This window comes from Folsomia candida, unplaced genomic scaffold (genome assembly GCF_002217175.1).
Source record: "Folsomia candida strain VU population unplaced genomic scaffold, ASM221717v1 Fcan01_Sc032, whole genome shotgun sequence".
In the NCBI taxonomy this organism is placed as follows: domain Eukaryota; kingdom Metazoa; phylum Arthropoda; class Collembola; order Entomobryomorpha; family Isotomidae; genus Folsomia; species Folsomia candida.
This window is the reverse complement of record NW_019091224.1, coordinates 17,513-26,656: the sequence shown is the minus strand read 5'-3', so window position 1 is coordinate 26,656 and position 9,144 is coordinate 17,513. Positions and strand designations below refer to the sequence as shown.

General features: G+C 38.0%; 1 long non-coding RNA gene across 1 annotated transcript; it reads right to left on the bottom strand.

Moving 5' to 3' along the window:
- Positions 1-4,200: 4,200 nt before the first annotated feature.
- On the bottom strand, positions 4,201-5,624 carry LOC118439244. Its single transcript, XR_004837306.1, has 4 exons — positions 5,290-5,624; positions 4,853-5,210; positions 4,608-4,781; positions 4,201-4,521 (listed from the first exon to the last, which is right to left on the bottom strand). It is a non-coding gene; the product is annotated as an uncharacterized LOC118439244 (long non-coding RNA).
- Positions 5,625-9,144: the final 3,520 nt, after the last annotated feature.

Genomic DNA, 9,144 nt, shown 5'->3' with positions numbered 1-9,144 from the left:
TTGTATTAATGCGTTTGCATACTGGGTACTATCAGTAAAACTGTTTAAATCTAGATATTTATATAATTACACTAAATTATCTTTCCGCTGGGTCTATAGTTTTAAGTGTCAGCTTATCTTAAAGGTATTGTACTTGGGTACATAAAATCTTCAAAGTGTTTTTTTTTTACTTGATTAGCAAACCAAGTCTGAGCTACTTTGTACCTTAAGCCTTCTACTTAGGACGAGTTTTTACGCGAAACGACAACTTGGTTAAAGTCTGTTAATTTTTTGGCGTGAACGAGTTCTTAATCGGGCAGCAAAAATTTCTTTTGCATGCGTATTTCGCTCAATTCTCATTCATAGGTACTCATGTCGGTTGAGCTGAAGGATGGGTTTCAGCTTGCCCCACTTCAAAATAACTGCCAAATAATACGATCTCATTAGGTGAAAAATGATATTTTGGGATTGTTCCGCCCTCTTAGGAGGGGAGCTTGCGAGGTTGATAATAACAGATCGGCTTGAAATTTTTACCAATGATAGTTCGACCTGAGTGAACCTTAACCCTAGAAGGTTTTGACTCCATGGCCATAAACGGCTGAGAAAAAAATTTCGAAAGTTTCAAATTTTTTGCTCAGAGTTGGCACTTCTATATGACCTCTAACTAGTTCTATGGGGGTGGATGTTTATATGGCATCTGGTAATACATTTTTACAACGGATCAATATTTTTGAAACCTGCTGTTTGGCATCGACGTCTAATTTCTTGGGTGGATCAATTCGATCATGGGGTCAATGGGACCACCCCCCTTAGCGCCAGGGGCTGTGGTCAAATACTTTTTTGAGGTTAATTTTTTTCTATTCACATGGATTCCACCCCATTGTGACAAGAATCGTTAAAAGCATTATGTGACCTAGCTTCCACACCCCCTCCACCCAGGGGGTGTGGTTATATCGAAAACAGGGAAATCATGACAACTTTTGAGCTGATTAATACTTTACAATTCTGTTTTCATCATACGCCACCATAAATTAATACCGAGTGAACGCCACGCCCCCTCGCAGTCAGGGGTTGTGGTTGGGGGATAATGAGATTTTACCGATCTTGCTGAGAGGCTTGTTGGCCGATCTTGTATTGCTTAACAACATTGCAAATTTGAAATCGGTTTACTTTTTGAATTGTTGACCGATTTTCAAAATTGGGCCCGTTTTGGAAACTTCAGGTCAAACGGCGAAATATATATTCCCAGATTTTTTTTAATTCGACCACACCCCCTTACAATTAAAGTCACAATTTCAAAAAACAAAACTTCAAAAAATCGAATCGCTTGTCGAAAACATACCCCGATGCACATTTAAAACTTTTCAAGTGGTCACATGCCCGCCCCCCAGTGGGTGTGGCTCTGGGCGCCTTTTCGATTTCACCCAAAACATGGGGTGCGACATATCATTATTCTCAGCTCGACGAGGAGATTCCGACAGAGTAAGTAAAATTTCGAAACCACACCCCCAGTGGGTGTGGCCATAGGCTTTTTACCGGTTTACTCGAAACCACGCCATGTGATACATCATTTTTCTCAGCCGGATGAGGGGATCTCAACATAAGTATAAAACTTAGAAGCCACACCCTCTGGGGGTGTGGCCATGGGCGTATTTTCGGGTTAAGTGGAACCATGTAATGTGATATATCGTTTTTCTCGGCCGGATAAGGGGATCTCACCGGAATTATAAAAATTAGAAGGTCATGCCCTCTGGGGGTGTGGTCATGGCCATATTTTCGGTTTAAGTGGAACCATGTCATGTGATATATCGTTTTTCACAGTTGAATGAGTGAATTCAACGAAAGTGTATAAAGTGTATAATTTAGAAACCACTCCCCCAGTGGGTGTGGTACATGTTGATTTTTCGATTGAATTGGTTCCATGTCATGCTATATATTAATTTTCTCGGCCGAGTGATATGATCTCAACTGAATTATGAAAATTCAAGAACAGAACCCCGAGTCTGTGTGGCTCTCGGCGACTCTGACCTAATGGTCGCAACGGTTCGGTTCGGTCCGGTTCTTGGACCGAACCGGTTAGGAACCGAGAACCGAAATTACAGTACCGAGAACCGTACCGAACTAGAACCTGAACCGGAACCGAACCGTGACGATGATGGCAAAGAGGGACTAATTAATGTATTCTCGTGTACAAAATTCGGAAAAAGTTTTAATGAGAAAAAATGCCGACAACACCAAAAGACATGTTTTGTCCAAATTTCATGCAAATCGACCGAAAAATGCCGAAATCAGGGCTTGGCGACGTTTTTCGACATGATGTCGACAAAATGGCCACACCCCCTTAATAGGGTGTCACCCAATAGCCGTGAAGAACATGTGATAAAAATTTAAGGTCGCTGCGACAAACCAGTCTCGAGTTTTAGTGTTGACAGACGGAAGGACTTACGGACGGACTGACAGACAGACCAACTAACCGATCGCATAAAGTAGCTTGCGCCATTTAATAAAGGCGCGGTGCCCAGATTATACAGGAGTTTTAGACCAAGTCCAGCCACCTACCTACCCCATTTGACTAATTAAGAAAATCTTGAACGCCAAAAATTTTGTCGGTGTTTTCCTAATTCAAGCCTGCATGAGATCGTATTGTAATTTGAGAGGAATAATATGCCCTATCTAGTACATCAGAGAAATTTGGAATATTCTGATCACCCTACTTTAACCACACTAGTGCGTGGGTTCTAATCTTGAATTATTCTATCCCAATTTACTTGTCGAAAACTCTAAAACTCCGAAAACTGGCACTACACGGTTTAGATTGGAAGTCAAAGCAACCGAGAGCTATACGCACTGGTTGTCCGATTTCTGAATTTTCATTATTTAATTCAAATCCCGTCATCCGGAGAAAATTAATATATTGCATAACATGGTTCCAATTGAATCGAAAATACCCCCATGGCCACACCCCCAGAGGGTGTGGCTTCTAAGTTTTATACTTATGTTGAGATCCCCTCATCCGGCTGAGAAAAATGATGTATCACATGGCGTGGTTTCGAGTAAACCGGTAAAAAGCCTATGGCCACACCCACTGGGGGTGTGGTTTCGAAATTTTACTTACTCTGTCGGAATCTCCTCGTCGAGCTGAGAATAATGATATGTCGCACCCCATGTTTTGGGTGAAATCGAAAAGGCGCCCAGAGCCACACCCACTGGGGGGCGGGCATGTGACCACTTGAAAAGTTTTAAATGTGCATCGGGGTATGTTTTCGACAAGCGATTCGATTTTTTGAAGTTTTGTTTTTTGAAATTGTGACTTTAATTGTAAGGGGGTGTGGTCGAATTAAAAAAAATCTGGGAATATATATTTCGCCGTTTGACCTGAAGTTTCCAAAACGGGCCCAATTTTGAAAATCGGTCAACAATTCAAAAAGTAAACCGATTTCAAATTTGCAATGTTGTTAAGCAATACAAGATCGGCCAACAAGCCTCTCAGCAAGATCGGTAAAATCTCATTATCCCCCAACCACAACCCCTGACTGCGAGGGGGCGTGGCGTTCACTCGGTATTAATTTATGGTGGCGTATGATGAAAACAGAATTGTAAAGTATTAATCAGCTCAAAAGTTGTCATGATTTCCCTGTTTTCGATATAACCACACCCCCTGGGTGGAGGGGGTGTGGAAGCTAGGTCACATAATGCTTTTAACGATTCTTGTCACAATGGGGTGGAATCCATGTGAATAGAAAAAAATTAACCTCAAAAAAGTATTTGACCACAGCCCCTGGCGCTAAGGGGGGTGGTCCCATTGACCCCATGATCGAATTGATCCACCCAAGAAATTAGACGTCGATGCCAAACAGCAGGTTTCAAAAATATTGATCCGTTGTAAAAATGTATTACACCCAACCAACCAAAGTCTGAAAATTGTGTACCAAATTTGTACTACTGGATTAATGCGTATTCACCGTTAAAATGTGAAGCGGATTTGCAGTAATTTTGTACAAGTCGCATGTACAAGATTCATACGAAAAAATTGTCAATGCAAGTTTACTTGTACAAAATATGTACTAAATTTACACAAACAGGTTTGTACGAATTTGGTGATGATTGATATGCAGTAATATGGTGAGAATTTAGTACCAATTTAGTGCGAATTTAGTGCTGATTATGCACTAATGATACGCATGAAATTTATGCACATTTATTTACACGGATTACTCAAATTTCAATTGTTTATTTATTTCAAATTCATCTTCATTATTTCCACATTAATTGGTTCTCAAATAATTCTAATTTATAGATTAATTTCTAATTAAAAGATGAATTGCAAATTGGCGTACAAAAATATTTATCATTAATCATCGGCAGAATTAAATATATGGGACCTTGAAGTAGATTAGCTGCTAATCGATTTGCGAATGGAATCTTGTCGCTTTTTTCCAGTATATCGAATTTTAGAACGAAGCTCATTCGTAATCATGGAATGAGTATGTCGTACACGTCCTTAGCCAACGACGATCCACCCTTCCTCGAAAGAGAAGCAATCTGAAATAATTGCATTGAGCTATAAAAATTGTTTTCCAACTTATTTGCATTGCATTGCTGCAGTAATTATACATACAAACTCTTACTTCTTCATTATAATAGGATGGATTTGCCAGTAACGCTTAGATATTCTCCAGCTCGTCCACAGTTTTTGAATTTGGGCAACTAGCTCTTGTTGATTTTATCAGAAGTTTTTCAAGATTTGCCACCCTTTCCAACAATATACATATGCTGATTTCTCAATGACTCTTCTTGAAATTCTGTATTCAAACACGAGTTTATAGAAATTTAATGTAAACATAATAATGTGAGACTAATAAATGAGCCTTACCTCTGAATTCTGATATAAGTGATTCAATCCCTGGGTCCGGCTCTAATTGCTAACTTTGAACCTGTGGGGTCTCGCTACTCACTTCTTCAGTTGAGGGGATGGCGATGGGGACGGTTGAGTTCCCGATGAAAATAAATATTAAGATTGAAGTGTGTTTCAAACTACAGTGAATTTATTATTTATGATTTTCTTACTATCGGTGCACAAATCGGTGTCAGGGGCTAGTATAATGTTCACCTCAGACGCTTCAGCTGAGAATTTGATTCTTGACGACGTCTTGGTATGTCACAGTCACTAGAGTCGATCGGTTTATTCTTTATATATTTTTCCAATTTCTTTACGGCTTTATCGTACGTATCTATAAATTTAGTAAAACATCTTTGCATCATTAGGCTAAATATGGATGAGCGTAAAATTAGCCAAGAATAAATAATTACCGTGTGTTCCGACATATAATATGCCATAATTCGTCCAACCTTCTTGCGGGAGAGAAAATGGGTCACTTTGATAACTCGAAAATCCCTTAGGAATGGGATTAGTAAACTGACAAAGTTGAATCCTTGAAACTCCATGTGGACGGCACAACCTCCACCCCCTCGTCAACTTCAAACTCGAATAATACGAATGCTTTCAAATTGTCCGACATAGGTTCACAATTAGCTCACCAACTTTCTGGTTGGAATTCAAAATGGAGAAAAAACGTGGCGACGCTACTTTGTCAGATGCCAACCTGACTGATTACGTTGCTCGAATTGGTTTATTTAATCGCTAATAGAGAAATAGTACTAATTTATTAATAAATTATCGTGGAATAATCGGCACGAATTCAGTACAAATATTCTAGCACATTTTTACTGCAATTGGATTCGTGCAATTTTCCAGGTGCGAATTATGTATGAATTTAGTGCGAGAAATCTCATGAGAATTTTATGCCAACAAATACGTACTAAATTTTCACTTCTCCATTTGTAATAATTTACTACTAATTAATTTGTGATAATTTAATGCGTTTTGCGTGCTAATTTATTAGTAGTAGACAAATTGATACCAGTTTTGTATGAATCTAGTACAAATTAATGATTGCATTTTTTTATGCACAAAAATTGCATAAACTTGCATTGGAATTCGCAGCAAATATGCATTGAGGTTACTTGGGCAGATGTCATATAAACATCCACCCCCATAGAACTAGTTAGAGGTCATATAGAAGTGCCAACTCTGAGCAAAAAATTTGAAACTTTCGAAATTTTTTTCTCAGCCGTTTATGGCCATGGAGTCAAAACCTTCTAGGGTTAAGGTTCACTCAGGTCGAACTATCATTGGTAAAAATTTCAAGCCGATCTGTTATTATCAACCTCGCAAGCTCCCCGCCTTAGTTAGAACTCCGAGTGGCGAGTCACTTTCCGTTCTTATTTAACGCGAAATAATACCCTCGATTTGACTCAAACTTTTAGCTGAAATAAAGCGTAAACTGCTTGAGCGGGAAAAATCCGGATAAGTTTCGCAAAAGAGCTGACGAGGGAAACTCATGAGGTGCCCGGAGCTTCCAGCATAACCACTATGTTTTTTAGAATATACTAGTACCCTAAATGAATATACTAGTACCCTAAATGAAGGTTGCATTCTTATTTCCGTGTTAAACTTATATTCGGCGCCATGGGGCTGAATTCATATGTGCAATTTAAATAAATTTACTGGAAATTTTCCAATTTATTTACTGTGTTTGCTTCAATTAAGAATAATTTTGTCGTGCGCGCAATATTGGGGGTATTCACGTCAACTTCGCAAAACCAGCCGTGTACATCGTCTCGCACTCCTGTCATGTTTGAGAAGAGTTGCAATAGGACACATAAATAGTTAACTGCTTGTTTTTTAGAAAGCATATGAACTATGCGACTCAAAAAGCCATTCATTAATTAATGTCATAAACAAACTATTTTTGGCAAACTCGGCACTAATCCTAAGGAAATGAACATTTTTCTCGTATTTTTAACCTACGAAATTTTATTCAAAGTCAACTCTGAAAATGTACTCTGAAAACAACATTTTTTTTCAATGCTCCTACGAGTGAAGCTAACAAGGGACACTCACGACCTGTCGTTCATGACCAGGGTACCCACTATGTTTTTTAGAATCAATTAGGACCCTAAATGAAGGATCCATTCTTATTTCCCAGAAAATCGCATATTTGGCGCCGTGGCGTGGCGCCAAATTCGCCAAATTTTTATGTTTTTATTTTTAAAACTGCCATAACTTTTGAAATCCTGGGCGGATTTTCAAAAAAAATTCCAAAAATCATGAAAAAGAGTTCAACTTTCGTATGCCATAAAATTTTTCAAAATATTGATTGTTTCAAATTTTTTCAAAATTTTGCGATTTTCTTAGAGACTGGAATTTTTCGAAATTTGTTTGAAAATATTTCAAAAATAAAAATTTTTCATTTTTTATTAATTTCTTAAAATTTTGACCTTTGTGATCATTTTAAGCCCAAAATTTTGAAAATCCCACAGAAACTGCAAAATTTATAGAGGTTTGAAAGTGGTCAAAAACATAGATTTTTAAGTTTGGCGCCACGCCATGGCGCCAAATATGCGATTTTCAGGGAAATAAGAATGGATCCTTCATCTAGGATCCTCGTAGATTCTAAAAAACATAGTGGGTACCCTGGACAGGACTATGACCTGGAAAGTCTCCCTAGTTAGTCTAGGAACCTAAATGAAGGATCCATTCTTATTTTCGTGTAAAACTCATATTTAGCGATGTGGCGTGGCGCTAAATTAGCTAAATTTGCAGGTTTTTATTTGTAAAACCGCCATAACTTTTGAAATCCTGGGCGGATTTTTTAAAAAATTTCCAAAAATCATAAGAAAGAGTTCAGTTTTCGTATGCCAGCAAGTTTTTCGAAATATTGATTGTTTCAATTTTTATCAAAATTTTAAGATTTTCTTGCACATGTGAAGGACTAGGGAAATCAGAGGGTCATAAATGGCCACAACTTTTTATTATTTTATTTTGAAGGTCATAATGGGTCAATAGTCAATAAATTACGAAAAGTTGAAAAAAGTAACCGAGGACCACTTTTCTGAGGAGGGGAGCTTCACCACTTGCCAATCACAGAATTCGATGCCCTTTGGATATGTTGTAGTACCCCATGAGTGTACTAAAACCCTGAAACGGTTTGACTCCATGGCCACATTTGCGACCGCCACACCCACTCAAAGGTGCGAAAAACACGAAAAATACCCTGTTTTGGTTCATTAAAAACTTCGCCAAAAATCCAATTTGAATCGGATTTCCCCAATTAAAACAATTTCGTGATCCTAGATAGTTGCTTTATTATATCCAATGCCAAACTCGACTTTTTTGAAATTTTGATTTTTTCGAACACATACCCTTAATCAGAAAATTGTCGAAAATATTCAAAAAATTAAAAAAAATCATTTTGGTGCCGGATATTATGAAACAACTATCTAGGATAACGAAAATATTTTAATTAGGGAAATCCGATCAAAATTGAATTTTTGTGCATTTTGGAAGTTGATGATTTTCGTGTTTTTCGCACCTTTGAGTGGGTGTGGCGGTCGCAAATGTGGCCATGGAGTCAAACCGTTTCAGGGTTTTAGTACACTCATGGGGTACTACAACATATCCAAAGCGCATCGAATTCTGTAATTGGCGAGTGGTGAAGCTCCCCTCCTGAGCCAAAAACCAAAATTTTTGATACCCATCTTTTTGTCGTTTGCTGGGCCATATCTTTAAAACCGAACCGAATCTGTAGAAACGTCTGAGGAAAAAAATGATGCCACTTACATTATGCACTAAAACATTAATAAATGAACTCATGAAAATATAACCCAAGGAAAAATTTGGCCCGGATGCCAAAATATTCCCGAAAAATGTCCAGATTTTTCTAGTTTTTAATTTTTTATCTTATCTTACTCATCGATATCGGTCCAACTATTGACTGGATTAGATGCTTGCAACATGTGAGCATAACATATAAAAAGCAGCCCGTGAAGTGTGTCATAGTTGTTTTGCTAAAAATAACAGAAACTTGCAAGATATGATAAAATTTATTGTAAAAATGGGGATTTATTTTTTTCCCAAACCTTGGCGTTGTCCAATCCGTGTCCAGGGATGTTGGGCCATTTATCCTACATATTTTAGTTACAAAATATGGGGGTGGGTGTGTCACGGTTTTTTTACTAAAAATCGCCGAAGTTTGCAAGATTTGAGAAATTTCGAAAAAATGGACGTTTAATTTTTTCCCGGCTTTGGCATTGGCGAATATG